The sequence below is a fragment of the Scyliorhinus torazame genome, chromosome 5, assembly GCF_047496885.1.
Source record: "Scyliorhinus torazame isolate Kashiwa2021f chromosome 5, sScyTor2.1, whole genome shotgun sequence".
Lineage (NCBI taxonomy): Eukaryota > Metazoa > Chordata > Chondrichthyes > Carcharhiniformes > Scyliorhinidae > Scyliorhinus > Scyliorhinus torazame.
This window is the reverse complement of record NC_092711.1, coordinates 149,299,849-149,322,079: the sequence shown is the minus strand read 5'-3', so window position 1 is coordinate 149,322,079 and position 22,231 is coordinate 149,299,849. Positions and strand designations below refer to the sequence as shown.

Here is a 22,231-nt window from a genome sequence, read left to right as displayed (position 1 = left end):
CAACTCGGCGCCCATTGCTCCTGGTCCCCGAGGGAAGGGGAGAAGACCGGTTTCGGAGTACTGCGACCAGTCGTGTTTCAAGTCAGTGGTTGAGCTGCGGAGACGCTGCTTCGGACTGCGAGGTTTGCTGTCGGCGGGTTTGAGTTCGCCCAATGGAGGACGAAGGAATGGAGGAAGGATGGCAGCTGGATAGGCTGCTGGAAGCGGCGGGTCGGAACCGGGAGTGGATACCCGATGGGCGGCCCGCGGCCTGGGGTGGGTTGCTGCCGTTCCTGGGGTCTCCGGGGGTTCGGCCCCCCTGGACGCCCTGTGGGCGGTTGGGACTGACTCTGGGACTTTCTTCCCCGTTGTCGACTGTTGCCAACATTGGAGTGACTCTGGCCGCTGCCATTGGAGGAATTTGAGGACATGTTGTTCCTCGTGAAATTTCGGCAAGAGCGTCGGTGCTGTGTTATGGAACTTGCAAAATTAATGGACTTTTTCTATAGACTTTTTCGATGTATAATGAGGGATTTGCTTTCTTGATTTCCTTGCTTTTGTTTTATTTAGTAGCCTATAACATTTAACACATTTCGGTCCTCCGGAATGGTATTTAGTAATTGTGGTGGAACGCTGGTTAGTGCGGAACTGCTCTCCCTCCGAATGGTCCTGTACCCTCGGGCGGGTCCAGGAGGGGGGAAACCCTCTCTCCTCCGCCGCGCTCGGGTCTGGCTCTCCGGGGGTCTGTGCTCTCAGCCAAGGGGGGGCCTTTCCCCCGGGGTGTCGGCGGCAGGGCGGGGCGAACGGGGGTGGGTGAGCAGGGATTAGTGTTCGGTGATGGATTCTACCCCGTTAAACCATTTCTGGGGTAAATTAAGGCCTGGTGCCTGGTGATTGGGTTTTGATATGATACTGTTAAAAAGAATTGAGGCCCTGTGGGTCATATTTGTAACTGGAGCGGCCGTATTGTATCGGGGCCTTGTGCCTCGCGACTGCTTGTCTTTTGTGTTTAGAGTCGTTACCTTGAAACGTGCCTGTGTCGTGTGTTGTACTTTTGGGTTTTATTTCTCTTTTCTTTACTTTATTTTGGAGTGGTCGTATGGTTTCGGGGCCTTGTGCCTCGCGACTGCTTGTGTATGTGTTTAGAGGTTGATGCCTCGATGTAATTGTGCTTTGTGTCTCCTTGTTTCTTTTTACTTTTAAAACAGTCGTTTGGTTTCATGGCCTTGTGCCTTACGACTGTTCGAGTTATGAACCTGTTTGATTGTTACCTGAACTACACGTAGGGCCTGTGCCTTGCGGCTGGTTGTGATAAATGACTGGTTAATTGGTATTTGGAAATGTATCTCGGCCCTGCGCTTTGCAGCTGTTTGTGTTCAATGACTGTTACAACGTTGTCGTGAAATGTAATTGGGCCTTGTGCCTTGCAGCTGTTTCGTGTTCAGTGACTGTTGAATCGTTAATGTGAAGTGTAATTGGGCCTTGTGCCCTGTAAATGAGTCTGTGTTGAAAATTGTGACGACATTAAAAGAGGTACTCACAGATGTTGGAGACACAGGAGGATGTTTCAGTCTGTGTGAAGCCCAATCTCCTTTCACATAAAGCCCGCGCTGATTGGAGGACCAGCGTCCTTCCGGTCCTAACTCTATCCATTAGCCAACACCTCACAGGAAGGTCAGGGCTGGGCTTTCCTCCACACATGCGCAGCTTCCCCTCACCCTTGGACATGCGCAGTACCTGATCACCCGCCCGTGCGGCGGATAGAGCGGGTTCCCCAGCGTGGGGGATTGTGGGAGCTACGCCGACACTGTCCAAACTCCTGGGGTGAAAAGTGGAGGAGGCTTGGGCGGTTGTGTGAGAGCTTGGTGTCCGCCCCCGGGCCGATTCGAAAGGCAGGCCGCCTCTGGGAGCTTCCTGGATGGGGTGAAACAGCAACTCGGCACCCATTGCTCCTGGTCCCCGAGGGAAGGGGAGAAGACCGGTTTCGGAGTACTGCGACCAGTCGTGTTTCAAGTCAGCGTTTGAGCTGCGGAGACGCTGCTTCGGACTGCGAGGTTTGCTGTCGGCGGGTTTGAGTTCGCCCAATGGAGGACGAAGGAATGGAGGAAGGATGGCAGCTGGATAGGCTGCTGGAAGCGGCGGGTCGGAACCGGGAGTGGATACCCGATGGGCGGCCCGCGGCCCGGGGTGGGTTGCTGCCGTTCCTGGGGTCTCCGGGGGTTCGGCCCCCCCTGGACGCCCTGTGGGCGGTTGGGACCGACTCTGGGACTTTCTTCCCTGTTGTCGACTGTTGCCAACATTGGAGCGACTCTGGCCGCTGCCATTGGAGGACTTTGAGGACATGTTGTTCCTTGTGAAATTTCGGCTGGAGCGCTGGGGTCATGATGTGGAACGTGCAAAATTAATGGACTCTATTTTTTATGGACTTTTCTATGAGTACTAAGGGATTTTGTTTTCATGTTTTCTTTGCCTTCGTTTTCTTTAGCAGCCTATGACATTCAACTCATTTCGGGTTTCCTTGAAATGGTAATTAGTAATTGTGGTGGAACGCTAGTTGGTGCGAAACTGCTCTCCCTCCTAATGGTCCCGAGCCTTTGGGCGGGGTCCAGGAGGGAGGAACCCTCTCTCCTCCGCCGCGCCCGGGTCTGGCTCTCCGGTGGTCTGTGCTCTTAGCGAGGAGGGGCCTTTCCCCCGGGGTGTCGGCTGCAGGGCGGGGTGAACGGGGGTGGGTGAGCGGGGATTAGTGTTCGGTGATTGATTCTATCCTGTTAAATCTTTTCTGGGGTGAATTGAGGCCTGGTGCCTGATGATTGGGTTTGATATGACACTGTTAAAATGTATCGAGGCCCTGTGGGTCATACTTGTTTCCGAAGCGGCCGTATTGTATCGGGGCCTTGTGCCTCGCGACTGCTTGTCTTATGTGTTTAGAGGTCGTCACCTCGAAATGTACTTGTGTCTTGTGGTTTTTTTGTTCCTTTTTTCTTTGGAATGGTCGTTTGGTTTCGAGGCCTTGTGCCTCACGACTGTTCGTGTGATGCGACTGTTCGATTGTTACTTGAACTATGTGTAGGGCCTGTGCCTTGTGGCTGGTTGTGATAAGTGACTGGTTAATTGGTATCTGGAAACGTATTTCGGCCCTGTGCCTTGCAGCTATTTGTGTTCAATGACTGTTCCAACGTTATTGTGAAATGTAATTGGGCCTTGTGCCTTGCAGCTGTTTTGTGTATAGTGACTGTTTAATCATCAATTTGACGTGTGTTTAATCGTCAATTTGAAGTGTAATGAGGCCTGGAGCCTTGTAAATTGGTTTCTGTAATAATTGTGACGACAATAAAAGAGTTACTCACAGATGTTGGAGACAGGAGGAAGGTTCAGTCTGTGACGTCCAAGCTCCATTCACACAAAGCCCGCGCGGATTGCCTTGGAGGACCAGAGTCCTTCCGGTCATCCAACCCTTCCCATTGGTCAACGCCTCAGCAGGAAGGTCAAGGGTGAGCTTTCCCTCGCACATGCGCAATCTCTGCTCTCCCTCAGACATGCTCAGTCCCGGGGTGGGGAGAGGGGAATCACCGAGAGACTTCTTGTTCTGGCCGCAGCCGGTTGCCTGGAAACCTTGTCTCGAGGAGGGGAACAATGAGTGAGGCGGAGGAAAGTTGTTGACCAATGGGAAGAGTTGGTGAACCGGAAGGACTCTTCCACCATCCAATTAGTTTCCCGTTTTCTGAATGCGGAAGCTGGACAATGAGCAAAACTGGGGCCTCACACAGACTGAAAACTTGTTTTTGTCGCCAACATCTGTGAGTAAAACACTTTCTTTTCTCCCCCCTTTCCATTTCTTTTCTCATTCTCACCTTCAATTGGTCACTTGTAGCAACTGAAGGGAAAGGAAGTGAATCCAGGGAGGGCGCAGACTCTGCAAAGCTTGGCCCAGGTCTCTTCTTTCTCTCAAAGACATTGACATCCTTTGCTCCCTCAGCTTCACACATTTATTTGTCTGGCTAAAAGGATGGTCTCTTTCCTAATATTCACAATAAAGGGCTAGTTTCTCCAGGTGATTGGTATTAATTTACTGTCCCCTTAAATGTCAGCAGACAGGCATGTCTTATATGGTACACATCAGATATATTATTTATGGTTCTGCGATAAAGTGCAATCCAGTCATCTCTTCCCTTGGAGGGTTATTAGTCTCTGGATTTCTCTTCCACAGGGACCAGTGGGGTGTGGAGTCATTGAATATATTCACAGATGAGTTGGACAGATTTTTAATAAATTGTTTTGTTTTAAATCATTTTTAAACAATGAATGCAACAGAGTAACAGAAAAAATCGTGGCAAATGGGTACAGAGCGGAACAAGAGATATTGCCAACATACATCTAAGCAACACATTGCAGAATTAATTTGGAACAGGATATTTGAGGGAGCAGAGCCTCGAGATGAAATGCCAGATTAATTGAAGAACCAGTTTACAGGTTAAAGTCGTGAGTGGGGAAAGAGGGTAAGATTATATAACAATTCAGTTTGTAAACCCCAAAATATTACAAGCAGACTAACAGCATAATCAAATTAAAATGAATAACACAACACGGATAACATAGAACTATAGTGCAAAAGGCTATTCGCCCCTTCAAGTCTGCACTGAGTCGCAGAAAAAGCATTTCACTGAGGCCCATTCCCCATCCTATCCTCGTAACCCGTTGCATTGATCATGGTCAACCCACCTAACCTACACATCTTTGATACTAAGGGGCAAATTAGCGTGACCAATCCACTTTCGCTGCTCATCTTTGGACAGTGGGAGGAAACCGGAGCACCCGGAGGAAACACACGAAGACACGAGGAGAATATGCAAACTCCACACAGACAGCCACCCAAGGCTGGGATTGAACCTGGGTCCCCGGCGCTGAGGTAGCAGCACTAATCACTGTGCCCTACTCCCGGCCTAAGTTGAATTGAATTCACTCATGGAAAGCCAGGAGGAGCAAGTCAGTCAAATGTAAGAGTCCCATCCTTTACCCAATGCATAAGACTCAGAATGAATCACGGACATTAAAAATTGCATGGAGATGCATTCCATAATCAGCCTATGCTGGTTTTGGATCGAGAGAGAACTGACTGGTCTGCTTCTGTATTGAGCCAGATGAATGTTGGCTCCATCCTAACCCAATCCCTTATGAACCTAAGACGAGAGGCCAATTGATGAAGCCTGATTTTCGGAAGACCATACCCTCCCTTATCTTGGTGATTGGAGCTGAACAAACATTTTGTTCCAGGTAGAGTTATAGATGTTTACAGCATGGAACCAGGCCCTTCGGCCCAGCTTGTCCAGGCCGCCCAGTTTCTATCACTAAGCTAGTCCCACTTGCCAGCATTTGGCCCATATCCCTCTATACCCACCCTGCCCATGTAACTATCTAACTGCTTTTTAAAGGACAAATTTGTACCTGCCTCTACACTGCCTCTGGCAGCCCATTCCAGAAGTTCACCACCCTCTGTGTGAAGAATTTTCCCCTTTGGTCTCTTTTGTATCTCCTCTCACCTTAAACCTATGCCCTCTAGTTCTAGACTCCTCTACCTCGGGGGAAAAAATGTTGGCTATCTTCCTTATCTATGCTCCTCATTATTTTATAGACCTCTATAAGATCACACCAAACCTCCTACACTCCAGGGAAAAAAGTCCCAGCCTCTCCTTATAACTCAGACCATCAAGTCCTCGCAGCATCCTGGTAAATTTCTTTGCACTCTTTCGTGTTTAACATTATTCTTTCTATAATAAGGTGACCAGAACTGAACACAGTATTCCATGTCCGGTCTTACCAATGTCTTGTCCAATTTCAATAAGACATCCCGACTCCGGTATTCAATATTCTAACCAATAAAACTGAGCATACTGAATACCTTCTTCACCACCCTGTCCACCTGCGACTCCACCTTCAAGGAGCTATGAACCTGTACTCCTAGATCTCTTTGTTCTGTAACTCTCCCCAACTCCCTACCATTAACTGAGTAGGTCCTGCCCTGATTTGATTAATTTCCCTAACAACTCTGGTTGACAGTAGTATAGGCAGCATCTGCAGAGGGTACAACAGTCTGGGCAACACATTTTAATGAAGGGGATCCTCCCTCACCATGAAATCGGAAGAGCCGACCACCGGGCAAGGTCCCACCTAATAGTCACCATCAGCTGTGGAAAGTTGGCCCCATAAAGCCGTCATTGATCGGTTTGGGCTGGTTTAGCTCAGTGGGCTAGACAGCTGGTTTGACATAGACATAGACCAAACAGTGCAGAAGGAGGCCATTCAGCCCATTGAGTCTGCACCGACCCACTTAAGCCCTCACTTCCACCCTATCCCCGTAACTCAATAACCCCTCCTAACCTTTTTGGTCACGAAGGGCAATGTATCATGGCTAATCCACCTAACCGGCACGTCTTTGGACTGTGGGAGTAAATTGGAGCACCCGAGGAAACCCAAGCAGACACGGGGAGAACGTGCAGACTCAGCACAGACAATGTCCCAGCGGGGAATCGAACCTGGGACCCTGGCGCTGTGAAGCCACAGTGTTATCCACTTGTGCCACCATGCTGCCCCTAGGCTGCAGAACGAAGGTCCTTTGTCAAACAGGCCAAGTATTTGCTCGGCTTATTCCCAAACTCGTACAACTTCGATCTCACTAACTTTCAACTTTTCTCGGCTTGCTGAGTAAATAGGGAGTTCAAAGCCACTCTTGCTGCGTTAACCTCCTTCAGCAGTAGCTTACTCGGGCCCTCCATATGATTCTCTTCCACCATCGCCAAACAAGCCTCCAGAGGCTGCTGGTTCTCCAGCATCCTGCACCTTTTATTAGCAGTGTAAGAAATGATCAGCCCCCGAGCATAAACCGTAAATGTCTCCAACAAAATGGAGAAGGAAATACAAGGAGTCGAGTTAACCAAAATGAAGAACTCAAACTCGTCCCGAAAGTGCATAATAAATGAACTCAGGGAGGCTCCAAACCTCCACATTCTCGACCTGGGGGTGAGCCCTCGAGCAAAAACTCCAGGGGAAGGTCTGCGATTACGATGATCCCTGTGGTGCAAGTGGACACCAGGTGTAGGATCGTCCTCGGCACAAAAAAGGTTGTCGATTCTAGTCTGACATTGCTGGGGGCTAGAAAGAAGGTAAAATCTCTGCTCCTCGGGTACAAAGTTCTCTAACCATCCACATAGCCCACCTTCTCATGGTTATGATCCCGGACCAGACCCCAACAGTGGCTCGGATACTGGGCACAAACCCCAATATTTTATTTGTGTTTTGTCAGACTGTGAGGAAAGGATACCTCACTCCAGGAGTGATTTCACACAAAATGGGGCCATGCTATGTGAAAACAAACTTTATTATTGACACAATATTCAAATATATAACATCACACCAGAAAACAGCTGACAATTAGCCCTTAAACAATGCTAATCAATACAGTGAATACAGTAACCCTTAACTGCTACCTTTATTCCCACTCAAACAGCAAAAACACATCTCAGCTCTCAATCCACCGTTAAACACAGTTAGCCCTCAGCAATACCTGCTTTACACAGATGTTCTTTGAGAAAGAGAGATCTTGTGTCACCGCTTTAAAGACAAGATCTCAAACCTGTCAGAACCATGAAGAAACTTGGGAAGCTGTTTCAGCTTGTTTCAGCTCACCTTCTAACGACACTCTTCTGAACTGCTTGGAAAGAAACTGCTCATCTAGCGACAGACATATATTTTCAATTGAACTGAGATGCTTGACCTCTGCTCACATCTTGAACTAATTCTCAACTAAAAGACTGCTTTGCTGCAAAAAGCCTAAAACCGTGGCTCCTCCCAGTACTGATACCATCTTACCAAGCTGCAATCTAATTAACTCCACAGGGAATCCCCTTCATCCAAACAACATTCCATTAGCCCACACTTTTTATGATGCTTTAATTACACCTCTGGCTGCAAAACTTAGTTGTCCTTCAAAATAAATAAATTTAGAGTACCCAATTCTTTTTTTCCAATTAAGGGGCAATTTAGCGTGGCCAATTCACCGACCCTGCACATCGTTTTACATTGTGGGGGTGAGACCCACGCTGGCCTAGGGAGAATGTGCAGACTCCACATGGACAGTGACCCGGGGCTGGCATCAAACCCAGGTCCTCGGCACTGAGGGGCAGCAGTTCTAACCACTGCGCCACCGTGCTGCCCCGGCAATGAATTTAAAGACAATGTGGTGAAACTTTGGGATTCTCTACCCCAGAGGACTGTGGAGCCTCAGCATCAAGTATTTTTAGACCGAGAGTGATAGGTGTCTCGATATTGAAGATATCGAGGGATATGGGGGATAGTGTGGAAAAATGGTGCTGAGGTCAATCGGCCAATGATCCCATTGAATGGTCGAGTCGGCTTGATGGGCTGAATGGCCGACTGCAGCTCCTATTTGTTATGATCTGTGACCTGGACAGGAAGCAGTGAGCAGGGATCTGTCAATCAGCCTGAATCAGCACCTTCAGGAGAATTGGGAGGGTGAATATTAGAGACAGCAGAGTGAGAATGGAGGGAGAGTGTGTGGGATGGAGATTTACAGCTTTTGGGGAACGAGAGAGAAAAGAATGTTCCAGAGAAATTAAAATAATCTGTTCTGAATTTCTGTCCTGTACTGACTCTGATGTCTTTTGTAAACTCCTTTTACAGGATGTTAAAAGGAGAGGATTTACAGACAGAAATCTCAAACATCACGTCTGGATCTGACAGAGTCACTCGGTTCATCGATCATTAAAACTAGGAGAAATGTTTGCCAGACCTGTTGACTTCAACAAAGTTTAACCATCAGTGTGACTGGAAAAGCCCCGAGACACACACGCCCGAGTGAGAGTGTTCCAGAGCACTGACTGTGGAAAGAGCTTTAACCAGTTACATAATCTGAAAAACCATTGCACCATTCACAGCGGGGCGAGACCGTACACGTGTTCTGTGTGTGGACGAGGCTTCAACTGATTGTCCAACCTGGAGAGACACGAGGAGACCCAAAACATGGAGAAACCGTGGAAATGTGGGGACTGTGGGAAGGGATACAGAGTCCCATCTGTGCTGGAAATTCACCGACGCAGTCACACTGGGGAAAGACCATTCATCTGCTCTCCGTGTGGGAAGGGGTTTAGTCAATTATCCCACCTGAAGTCACACCAACGAATTCACACTCGGGAGAGGCCGTTCACCTGCTCTCAGTGTGGGAAGGGATTCACTACGTTATTCAGCCTGAAGTCGCACCAGCGAATTCACACTGGGGAGAGGCCGTTCACCTGCTCTCAGTGTGAGAAGGGATTCACTACGTTATTCAGCCTGAAGTCGCACCAGCGAGTTCACACTGGGGAGAGGCCGTTCACCTGCTCTCAGTGTGAGAAGGGATTCACTACGTTATTCAGCCTGAAGTCACACCAGCGAATTCACACTGGGGAGAGACCATTCACTTGCTCTCATTATGGGAAGGGATTTACTGACTCAAGCAGCCTGCAGAGACACCAGCGAGTTCACACTGGGGAGAGACCATTCACTTGCTCTCATTGTGGGAAGGGATTCACTGACTCAAGCAGCCTGCAGAGACACCAGCGAGTTCACACTGGGGAGAAGCCGTTCACCTGCTCTCAGTGTGGGAAGGGATTCTATGTTTCCTCGTCCCTGCTGAGACACCAACAAGTTCACAATTGATTAGTGATGGATTCTGCTGTTATTGTTTCTGCTTCAATTACATCCAGGACTGCATTTCGTTCTCTCTTCTCTTTCTCTCTCTCAGGGATTCTGAGACAGGAAAAGTGATGCAACCTGTGGCTAACAAGAAAAGTTAAAGATTCCATTAGATCAAAGGAAGAGGCTCATAAAGTGGCCAAAATAGTAGTGAGTCTGAGGATTGGGAACTTGGTTTAGAATTCATCAAAGAAGGACCAAGGAACTGATGAAGAGAAAATAGAATGAGAGCAAACTGGCGAGAAACATAAAAACCGACAGGAAAAGCTCCTATAGGAATGTGAAAAGGAAAAGATTAGCAAAGACCAATGTGGGTCCATTCCAGGCAGACAGGAGAGTTTATAATGGGGAATAAGGAAATGGCAGAGAAACTAAACAATGTGTGCCTGTCTTCACAGAGGAAGATACGGAAATTGTCCTAAAAACACTGGAGAACAAGGGACTAGTGTGCAGGAGGAACTGAAAGAGATTGGCACCACAGGGAACACAGTCCATTCCAATGAGAAACGTGGCAGATTTGCCGGATTCACGATTGACACTCAGGAGGCTGACAAGCTGCAGCTGCACAAACACACTTCACTCCCCACCACCATCCCAGCCAACAAGATGGCAGTGAGGAGAGTGGCACTCCGCTTTACGACACCGAGCTTGAGACCCTGCTGGACGCCATGGAGGAGAGGCGGGCAACCCAGTACCGCGGCCCGGGAAGGAGGCTGCCAGCTGCCACCATTCATCGTGCCTGGGTGCAGGTGGCAAAGGCAGTAACCTCCGTGAGCAACACCGTCCAGACAGGCCAACAGTGCTGTAAAAAACTGTACAACCTCCTCTGGGTGAGTGGCAGCACTGTGCCTCTGGCACCAAACCCGTCCCATGCTGTTCCTTGGCTCCACCCAAACAGATTTCACATTTTGTATTCCTGATCTGAGATCCTCCCTTATTAATGTACTGATGCCGTCCCTTATCAGTGCAACACCACCTCCTTTTCCTTTTTGCCTGCATCATCAGCAAACTTAAATGACCATATCTTCAGTCCCATCATCCAAGTCATTGATATAAATTGTAAAAGATTGACTCCCCAGCACTGATCCCTGTGACACACCACTCGTTACATCTTGCCAACCAAATAATGACCTATTTATGGTTAGTCTCAGTTTTCTGGTAGCTCGCCAATCTTTCACTGTGAAAGACTGTTCTGGAGTTAAAGGCTGCCAGATTGGGAAAAGAAAAGAACTGAACCCTCAGGAATCACTTTGGACTGATACTTTTAAGGTGTAGGTTTCCTACAAAAATAATATTTAGTTAATGTTGCTTCTAGTTTGTTTGTTGCAGTAAAGTTATAAAACCTTATGTCCTGTCATGTGGTCCTTTAATTTGTTGACTGGGGATTTGATTTTTGTTTTGAAGTTACTGATCTTTAAAGAGATCCCAATCCACAAGTTTTGTCTCCCATTTGAGCCTCGGGCACCTTTCTGTCTCGTTATTGATCGTGTCAATGACAGCCAGGCAACTGAGCTGAGGGCTGAATTTAGCTGAGAAGAACAGGGCCTGTGCCCCAGTTGGGAATCTGCCATGGGTGTCACACTAATAGAGGACTGACTGGGAAATCAAGGGATGGGGATGATCAGGGCTGATGGTGTCTTGAACCCAGGGTTCAGTGCATGTGTCCAAAGTGGGGAGTCACAGGAACAGGCTACAGAGGAACCAAAGAGAAACATTTGGGTCCTGAATATTGTAAACATCCTTTCATGGTTACTCTTTACTCTGGTTGTCTTTGATCCACAAGTAATGTTCCGATATTATTTAAAACCATGTTCTATTTCATTAATAAACTTGGTTCATTGAAAATATTTGATTTTTGGTGGTATTTTTCTGCTTAACTTCATTCACTTTGGGGAAAGTGGGTGAAAGAGGTTGACAGGCTCTTTAACTGAAAGTGAATCTCTCTTAAGCTAATTGCAAAGGAGCCAGAGGGTGAGAGGAGATTTTATTTTTCTTTTGACACAATGTTTGAAAATGTGGTTCAGAGAGTCAATCGGGATTGACTAATTTATAGAGTCTTTTTCAGGAAGTAACAAGGGATGTCAATAAAGGGGAACCTGTTTATCTAGGTTTCCAGAAAATATTCCCCAGGATGTCACATCAAAGGTTATTACACATATTAAGAGCTAAGGATGGGGGGGGGTGGGGGGGGCAACATATCAGCATGGTTAGAAGGTTGGTTAGCTAACAGGAAGCAGAGAGTAGGTATAAATGGGTTACGTTTGGGTTGGTAAGATGCAACAAGTGGAATGTCACAAGGATCAGTGCTGGGCCCTCAACGATTTTACAATCTATATGAATGAGTTGGATGATGGGATTGAATGTATGGGGGCTAAATTTGATGATGGCACAAAGTTTGGTTGGAAAGTAATTTGTGAAGTGAACTTAAGGAGTCTGCAAAAGACCACAAATAGGTTAAGTGAGTGGGAACAAATTGACAGACGGAGCATAACGTGGGAAAATGTGAATGTGTCCACTTTGGCAGAAAGGGTTAAATAAAACAGAACATTATTTAAATAGGGAGAGATTGCTGAAGCATGAGGGACAGAGATTTCTGGGTGTCCTGGTACAGGAACCACAATAAATTAGTTTGCAGGTACAGCAAGGGATTTGGAAGGCAAATGGAATATTGTCATTTGTTGCAAAGGGACTGGGATATAAATGTAGCTATGATTTGCTACAGTTGTACAGGGCTTTGGTTAGAGCACTGTGTACAGTTTGGGTCTCCTTATTTCAGAAATGAGATTAATGCATTGTAAGCAGTTCAGAGAAGGTTGACTCCCTCGGTTCCTGGAATGAGGGGGTTATCCTCACCGGTATCCCAAAATCATGTCACATATTCTTAACTCTCAGATGCTCTGATGAAAAGATCAAAGAGAGTGTGTCTTTCTTATCTGCCCTGTTATGGTGCTGATATTTCTTGTAGTATCTGGGCTTTCAAATGTGGATTTCTTTAAAATTAAGTTCATGGGCCAGGGTGTAAATATATCTGGGTGGCACGGTGGTCAGCACTGCTACCTTAAGACGCCGAGGACCCGGGTTCGATCCCGACCCCAGGTCACTGTCTGTGAGGAGTTTGCACATTCTCCCCGTGTCTGCGTCGGTCTCACCCCCACAACCCAAAGGATGTGCTGGGCAGGTGGATTGGCCATGCTAAATTACCCCTTTATTGGGAAAAAATAATTGGGTCCTCTATTTTTTTTTAAAAAGCATGTCAATATTTCCAAGAGAAAGTGATCAACTTATTCATCCCGTCTACACATTCCAGACTTTCACTAGAACGTAGGAGGATACCAGATTGATATATTCCATTCACCCACACCCAAGGTAAATATTCCAATCATTTATTGTCCAGGACAATATTCCCAGTATCTTTCATACAGAAATTAAACATTCCCGTCTGATCCCAGGTATTAACCTATTCTGTTTGTTTGTTCATGTCAGGCTGGGATTGTTCACCTTGGAGCAAAGGAGGTTGAGGGGAGATTTGAGAGAGGTGGACAAGAATATGACAGGTTTATTTGATTTGATTTATTGTCACGTGTATTGGTATACAGTAAAAAGTATTGTTTCTTGCATGCTTTACAGACAATCCATACCGTACACAGGGAAGGAAGGAGAGACTGCAGAATATAATGTTACAGCTATAGCTAGGGTGTAGAGAAAAGATCAACTTAATACGAGGAAGGTCCATTCAAAAGACTGATGGCAGTCGGCAAAAAGCTGTTCCTGAGTTGATTGGTACGTGACCTCAAACTTTTGTATCTTTTTCCTAACGGAAGAAGGTGGAAGAGAGTATGTCTGGAGTGAGTGGGGTTCCTAATTATGCTGGCTGCCTTTCCGAGGCAGTGGGAATAGTAGACAGAGTCAATGGATGGGAGGCTGGTTTGCGTGACGGATTGGGCTGCATTCATGACCTTTTGTAGTTTCCTGCGGTCTTGGGCAGAGCAGGTTCATTACCAAGCAGTGATACAACCAGAAAGAATGCTTTCTATGGTGCATCTGTAGAGGTTGGTGAGAGAGGTTGGTGACATGCCAAATTTCCTTAGTCTTCTGAGAAAGTAGAGTTGTTGGTGGGCTTTCTTAACTTCGTGTCGGCATGGGGGGGACCAGGACAGGTTGTTGGTTTTCTGGACACCTAAAAACTTGAAGCTCTCGACCCTTTCTACTTCATTCCCATTGATGTAGACAGGGGCATGTTCTCCACTACGCTTCCTGAAGTCAATGACAATCTCCTTTGTTTTGTTCACATTGAGGGAGAGATTATTGTCGTCGCACCAGTTCACCAGATTCTCTGTACCATTCCTGTACTCTGTCTCGTCATTGTTTGAGATCCGACCCACTGTGGCGATCTCATCAGCAAATTTGAAAATCGAGTTGGAGGGGCGGGGAATATTTTGATGTGGCGAATGGTAATGACCTGGAACTCACTGCCTGTGAGGGGAAGGTGTTGTGTGGAAATGAAGACAATGGAAGATTTCAAACGGGAATTGGATCGGCATTTGAGGGAACTAAACTGCAGGGCTGCAGGGATAGAACGGGGCACTGGGAACATATCAGTCATGACAGAGTCAATGGATGGGAGGCAGGTTTGTGTGATGGACTGGGTTGTATTCACGACTCTCTGTAGTTTCTTACGGTCTTGGGCCGAGCAGTTGCCATACCAAGCTGTGCTGCAGCCAGATAGGATACTTTTTATGGTGCACCTGTAATAATTGGTAAGAGTCAATGTAGACATGCTGAATTTCCTGAGTTTCCTGAGGAAGTATAGGCGCTGTTGTGCTTTCTTGGTCGTAGTGTTGATGTTGGTGGACCAGGACAGATTGTTGGTGATTTGCACACCTAGCAATTTGAAGTTGGCAACCATCTCCCCCTCGGCACCATTGAGGCAAACAGGGGTGTGTACGATATTTTGCTTCCTGAAGGAAATGACTAGCTCCTTAGTTTTGCTGACATTGCTGGGGAGATTGTTGTTGTTACACCATGCTCTATCTCCCTCCCGTACTCTGACTCATTGTTGTTTGAGATCCGACCCACTGCAGCCGTGTCATCGACAAACATGGAGGTGGAGTCAAATTTTGCCACACAGTGGTGTGTGTACAGCGAGTATAGTAGGGAGCTAAGTATGCAGCCTTGTGGAGCCCTACTATTGACGACTATCGCAAAGGAGGAGGCATTGTTGTTTATCCTTACTGATTCCTGTCAGGGGCTGGTTTAGCACACTGGGCTAAATAGCTGGCTTTTAAAGCAGACAAAGGCAGGCCAGCAGCACTGTTCAATTCCCGTACCAGCCTCCCCGAACAGGTGCCGGAATGTGGCGACTAGGGGCTTTTCACAGTAACTTCATTTGAAGCCTACTTGTGACAATAAGCGATTTTCACTTTCATTTCAGGAAGTTGATGATCCAGTTGCAGGGGGAGGAGCCAAGATCTAGGTTTTGGAGTTTTGATATGAGCTTGGCTGGGATTATGGAGTTGACGGCAGAGCAGTAGTTAATGACTAGAAGTCTGACATAGAGGTCCTTGTTGTCGAGATGCTCCAGGAATGAGTGTAGGGCCAGGGAGATGGCAGTGGCGTCTGCGGTGGACCGGTTGCGGTGGTATGCGAATTGCAGTGGATCAAGGCACTCTGGGGGTCTGGAGTTGATGTGTCTCATGGCCAACCTCTCGAAGCACATCATAATGATCGATGTCAAGGCCACCGGATGGTAGTCGTTGCCTGGTTCTCCTTTGGCACCGGTATGGATGGTGGTCTTCTTGAAGCAGGTGGGAATCTCGGAACGGAGTAGGGAGAGGTTGAGGATGTCCGGAAACACATCCGCCAGTCTGCACAGTATCTGGGTTCATGACCAGGGATCCCGTCAGGACCCACCGCTTACCGAGGGTTCACTTTCAAGAAGGCCGATCTGACTTCGCAGGCTGTGATGGTGAGTGTGGGTGTGTCCAAGGTTGCTGGAGCAGTTGACAAAGGTTTGTTGGTTTCCTGTTGAAGTGAACATAGAATGCATTGAATTTGTCGGGGAGGGGTGCCCTGTTGCCGAAGATTCTACTTGGCTTTACAGCTCATTATGTTGTTTAAGCCTTGTCACAACCGACGCGAGTCCATGTCATTAGTCTGTGATTCTAGCTTAGTCTGGTATTGTTTCTTGACGCCCTGTTGTCTTTGTGGAGGTTGTACCTAGATTTCTTGTACAGGTCAGGGTCGCCTGCCTTAAATGCCTTCAGTACGAAGTGAATCTCCCGATTAAACCATGGTTTCTGGTTGGGCAATATACGTACTACCTTCTTTGACACACAATCTTCTACACACTTACTGATGAAGTTTGTGATGGTGCTGGCATACCCGTTTAGGTTGACTGCTGAGTTCTTGAATATGGACCAGTCCACTGACTCGAAGTAGTCACGTAGGAGCTCTTCCATTTCCTCGGACCAGCACTGCATGACTTTCTTAACCGGATTCTCCTGCTTAAGTTTCTGCTTGTATGCCGGGAGAAGGAGCACCGTCTTGTGGTCCGATTTTTCGAAGTGCGGTTGGGGGATGGATCGAGAGGTGCCCTTGATGTTTGTGTAGCAGTGGTCAAGGATGTTGGGGCCCCTGTTGGGACAGGAGATGTGTTGGTGGAATTTTGGCAGTACACTCTTGAGGTTGGCCTGGTTAAAGTCCCCGGCCACAATGAACAAGGCCTCCAGGTATTCTGCTTCATTGGTAGGTGTGACCTCGCACGTGTTTCATCAGGTTGGATGACGTTCTAAACCTCTTTGCGCAGTGAGAGCAGCTGAACGGTGTCTCCTCAGTGTGAAGGCGCTGGTGGATCATCAGTACCGGACAGCTTTTAAACCCACTCCCACAGTCAGAGCATTTAAAGGGTCTCTCATTGGTGTGAATGACATTGTGGCTCAGCAGGCTGGATAACTGAGCAAATCCCTTATCACACACCGAGCAGATGAATGGCCTCTCCCCAGTGTGAACTCGCCGGTGTGTCTGCAGGTTGGATAACTGAGCAAATCCCTTATCACACACAGAGCAGGTGAACGGCCTCTCCCCGGTGTGAGCGCTCTGGTGTCTCTGCAGGGTGGATAACTGAGTGAATCCCTCATCACACACACTGCAGATGAATGGCCTCTCCCCAGTGTGGACTGTCTGGTGTCTCTGCAGGTTGGGTAACTGAGTGAATCCCTTCCCACAGTCAGAGCAGGTGAACGGCCTCTCCCCAGTGTGAACTCGCTGGTGCACCTTCAAGGTGGATAACTGAGTAAATCCCTTCCCACACACAGTGCAGGTGAACGGCCTCTCCCCGGTGTGGACTGTCTGGTGTCTCTGCAGGTTGGATAACCGAGTGAATTCCTTCCCACAGTCAGAGCAGGTGAATGGCTTCTCTCCAGTGTGACTGTGTTGATGCCTTTCCGGCCCGAATGGAGCTGTGAATCCCTTCCCATAATCCTCACATTTCCATGGTTTCTCCATGGTCCAGGTGATCTTGCGTCTCACCACGTTGGACGATCAGTTGAAGCCTCGTCCACGCACAGAACACGTATACAGTCTCTTCCTGATGTGAATGGTGTAGTATTTTTTCAGGCTGTATCACTGGTTGAAGCTCTTTCCACAGTCAGTGCTCTGTAACAGTCTCACACGGGTGTGTGTGTGTGTGTCTCAGTGCTTTTCCAGACACACTGATGTTTAAAATCTCTTGATCAGACAGAATAGACAAACGTTTTGCCTTCTAGATTCCAAGGTCGATGATATTCGGTTCCCAAGAATTGAGTGACTCAGTCAGTTCTTGACGTGATATTTAGTTTGAGATATCGGCCTCAAACTCTTCGTGTTCGAACTTCCTGCAAAAATATTTTACAAAAATCATCATTGTCAGTACAGGTCAGAAACTCAGAACAGACAATTCTAGTTTCTATCGAACATTTTTTCTTCTCTCTTTCCCTCAAATGCTCTAAATCTCCATTCCACACACTCTCTCTCCATTCTCACTCTGCTGTATCTAATATTCACCCTCCCAATTCTCCTGAAGGCACTGAATCAGGCTGATTGACAGATCCAAGCTTTCTGTCCTGGACACCGAGGCTGCCAGACAGATATATGTCTCTGTTACTGGACGATAAATGTGTGTAATATACAGACTGGATTCACTTCCTTCCCCTCCCAATTCTTATGAAGGTGCTGATTGATGCTGATCAACAAATCTAAACTCATTACAACCTGTACAAGAGTAGAGACTCTCCATCTAAGTATATTTACGGATTAGAGATGGGGAGATTCTGAGGAAGAATTTTATTTAATCATGGAGTGGTCATGACCGGAAAATCACTGCCCACAAGTGTTGTGGAAGTTGAGATGATCAATAGTTCAAAATAGAATATGAAGAAAATAAGCTTTCAGATGAACAGGGATATCGAGGGGGAATGGGACTGACTGGATTGCTGTGCAGAGAGTCAGCACTGACTTGAGTTTCCAAAAGGATTTCGTCAGTGCTGCAATAACTGTATGACTGGAAATAGATAATGTAGCTACAGTACTATATTACAGAACTAGAAATAATAATACATGTATTTTATTACTGTACCATCAATAATATATCTAATACATTCCATATAACACTAGATATATATCTGTCCGATATAACATTTTTAAAAATTATTTTACGGGGTTTGATGAGGCCAGCATTTATTGCCCATCCCTAGTTGCCCTTCAGAAGGTGGTGATGAGTTGCCTTCTTGAACCGCTGCAGTCCTTGAATTGTAGGTACTGAGGTTCCCAGGTATCTGCTGCTCTTGGCCTTCTAGATAGTAGTGGTTGTGGGTTTGGAAGGTGCTGTCTGAGGAACCTTGGTGAGTTACTGCAGTGCACATTGTAGATGGTATACACGGCTGTCACTGTTCGTCGGTGGTGGCGTGTTTGAATATTCGTGGAATGGGGAGCAGTCAAGCAGGCTGCTTTGTTCTGGATGGTGTAGAGCAGCATCTTGAGTGTTATTGGAGTTACACTCAACCAGGCAAGTGGTGATTATCCTATTACACGCCTGACTTGTGCCTTGTATATAGTGGACAGGCTTTGGGGGTCAGGAGGTGCATTACTCGCTGTAGTCTTTGGCCTGCCCTGGTGGCCAACACATTAATATGGCTAGTCCAGTTCAGTTTCTGATCAATGATAACCCTCAGGATGTTGGTTGTGGAGGATTCAGCGATACTAATGCCACTGAATGTCAAGGGGCGGTGATTAGATCCTCCTTTGTAGGAGATGGTCATTGCCTGACACTCGTGTAGCATAAATGTAACTTCCACTTATCAGCCCACATCAGGATACTGTCCAGGTCATGCTGCATTTGGACATGGACTGCTTCATTATCTGAGGAGTCACGAATGGTGGTAAACATTGTGCAGTCATCCACAAACATCCCCACTTCTCACCTTATCATGAAAGGGAGGTCATTGATGAAGCAGCGAAAGATGGCTGGGCCAAGGAGTGCGCCCTGAGGAACTCCTGGAGCTGAGATGATTGACCTCCAACCACCACAACCATCTTCCCTTGTGCCAGGTATGACTCCAAACAGCGGAGAATTTTCCCCGATTATCATTGACTCCAGTTTAGCTGGGGCTTCTTGATGCCATACTCGGTCAAATGCTGGTTCAGCACACTGGGCTAAATCGCTGGCTTTTAAAGCAGACCAAGCAGGCCAGCAGCACGATTCAATTCCCATACCAGCCTCCCCGAACAGGGGCTGGAATGTGGCGACTAGGGGCTTTTCACAGTAACTTCATTGAAGCCTACTTGTGACAAGCGATTTTCATTTCATACTGCCTTGATACCAAGGGCAGTCACTCTCACCTCTTTTGACCATGTTTGAACCAAGGCTGTAATGAGGTCAGGAGCTGAGTGACCCTGCGGAACCCAAACTGAGCGTCTGTGAGCAGGTTTTGCTGAGTAAGTACCACTTGATAGCGCTGTTAATGACTCCTTTCATCACTTTGCTGATGGTGGAGTGTATTCCGACAGGGAAGTAATTGGTTGGGTTTGATTTGTCCTGTTTACTGTTCCCTTTCATGTCAGCCATCTCCTGGGGAAACTAGCCCTTTAAATGTGACCATTAGGAAAGAGATCATCATTTTAGCCAGACAAATAAATGTGTCAAGCTGAGGGAGCAAAGGATGTCAATGTCTTTAAGAGAGAGAGGGAGACCTGGGCCAAGCTTTGCAGAGTCTGCACCCTCCCTGGATTCACTTCCTTTCCCTTTAGTTGCTGCAAGTCACCAGTTGAAGGTCAGAATGAGACAAGAAATGGAAAGAGGGAGAAAAGAAAGTGTTATCCTCACAGATGTTGGAGACAAGAGTCTGTGTGCAGCTCAAGCTCATTCAGCGTTGGGGGAACAACAGCTTTGCTCGGCAGAAAACACCATGTCCAGCTTCCGCATTGAGACAATGGGGGAGCTGTGATTGGTGGAGGAGCAGAATCCTTCCGGTCCTCCAATCTTCCTATTGGTCAACACCTCAGCAGGAAGGTCAGCAGAAGTGAGCTCCCCTACACATGCGCAGTTTCCCCTTCCCTTAGAAATGCGCAGACCCGGGTGAGGGGCTGTGGAAACCATCGACGGTCGGAACTGTCAGCCGTTTGCCTGGGAACCTTGTCTCGAGGATATGTGGGGGATGGGGAACAATGGATGGGGCGGGGCTCCCGCGTCTGCGCGCTGGCGAGTGACGTCACCCCAGAGCGGACTCATTCCTATTGGTTGATTTAGAGGCCGAGTTCCTTTGCGATGTCACAATGTGGAGGTTGGACAATAAGTTTCAGACTAAAACATTCTCCTCTGGGCAACATCTGGGAGGAAATCAATGTCTCCCCCTTTCATAAATTCATAAGATATAGGAGCAGAATGAGGCCATTTGGCCCATCGAGTATAACCCTTCAACCCCGATTAAAAATCTGTCGAACTCCTCCCTAAAATTACTGTCCCAGCTCCACCGCACTCTGGGGTAGTGAATTGCACAGATTCACAGCCCTTTGGGAGAAGAAGCTTCTCCTCAACTCTTTGGAATTTGCTACCACTTTTTAAAAATAATATTTATTGTCACAAGTAGGCTTACATTAACACTGCAATGAAGTTACTCTGAAAAGCCCAACTCGCCACATTTTGGCGCCTGTTGGGCACACGGAGAATTCAGAAAGTCCAAATTATCTAACAGCATGTCCTTCGGGGCTTGTGGGAGGAAACTGAAGCACCCGGTGGAATCATAGAATTTACAGTGCAGAAGGAGGGCATTCAGCCCATCGAGTCTGCACCAGCCCCTGGAAAGAGCACCACACCCTAGCCCATGCCTCCACCCCATCCCTGTAACCCAGTAAACCCACCTAACCTTTTTGGACACTAAGGGCAATTTATCATGGCCAATCTACCTTTTACATGCCCAATCCACGTAACCTGCACATCTTTGGACTGTGGGAGGAAACCAGGCCACCCGTACAAAGCCTACGAAGACACAGGGAGAACATACAGACTCCACACAGCCAGTGACCCAAGCCGGAATCGAACCTGGGACCCTGGAGCTGTGAAGCAACTGTGCTAACCACTGTGCTACCATGCTGCCCATCTTATCCTAAGACTATTACCTCTCGTTCTAAAATGCCTGAAAGACGTGCTGTTAGGTGAATTGAACATTCTAAATTCTCCTTCAGTGTACCCTAACAGGCGCCAGAATGTGGCGACATGGGGAGTTTCACAGTAACTTCATTGCTGTGTGGTTTTTTTAAATTTAAAGTACCCAATTCATTTTTTCCAATTCAGGGGCAATTTAGCGTGGCCAATCCACCTAGGCTGCACATCTTTGGGTTGAGGGGGCGAACCCACTCAAACCGGGGAGACTGCAAACTCCGCACGGACAGTGACCCAGATCCGGGATCGAACCTGGTACCTCGGCGCCATGAGGCGGCAGTGCTAACCACTGTACCACCGTGCTGCCTCATTGTGGTGTTAATGTAAGCCTACTTGTGACAAAAATGCAGATTATTATTATTATTAAGTGGGAGTAGCCTCTCCAAGGCAGCCTTCAGGACGCGCGTATATGCAGAATCGCCAAGCAGGAACTTTTAGCCAAGTTCCACACACGAGTACGGCCTTGACCGGGACCTTGGATTCATGTCACATTACATTCACCCCCCCACCATCTGGCCTGGGCTTGCAAAATTCTACCAACTGTCCTGGATTGAGACAATTCGCACCTCTTTAACCTGTGATTATCCCTCTCTCCAGTCACTCCGTCTGGACCTGTAAATACTTAATTACCTGCAAAGACTCGCATTCAAAAGTATCGTCTTGTATCATTGACTTTGTCTATGTATGTTTCTGGAACCCACCTCTTCATTCACCTGAGGAAGGAGCTGTCCGAAAGCTAGTGATTCGAAACAAACCTGTTGGACTTTAATCTGGTGCTGTAAGACTTCTTACTGTGCTCACTCCAGTCCACTGCGG

General features: G+C 47.4%; 1 protein-coding gene and 1 long non-coding RNA gene across 2 annotated transcripts in view; both read left to right on the top strand.

Annotated features, from left to right (window-relative positions):
* LOC140420057 (uncharacterized) overlaps nucleotides 1-22,231 on the top strand; it is a 263,088-nt gene that overhangs the window by 146,780 nt on the left and 94,077 nt on the right. The window lies entirely within an intron of this gene.
* LOC140420048 (uncharacterized) lies at nucleotides 3,628-11,570 on the top strand. Its single transcript, XR_011946160.1, has 2 exons — nucleotides 3,628-3,776; nucleotides 8,674-11,570. It is a non-coding gene; the product is annotated as an uncharacterized lncRNA (long non-coding RNA).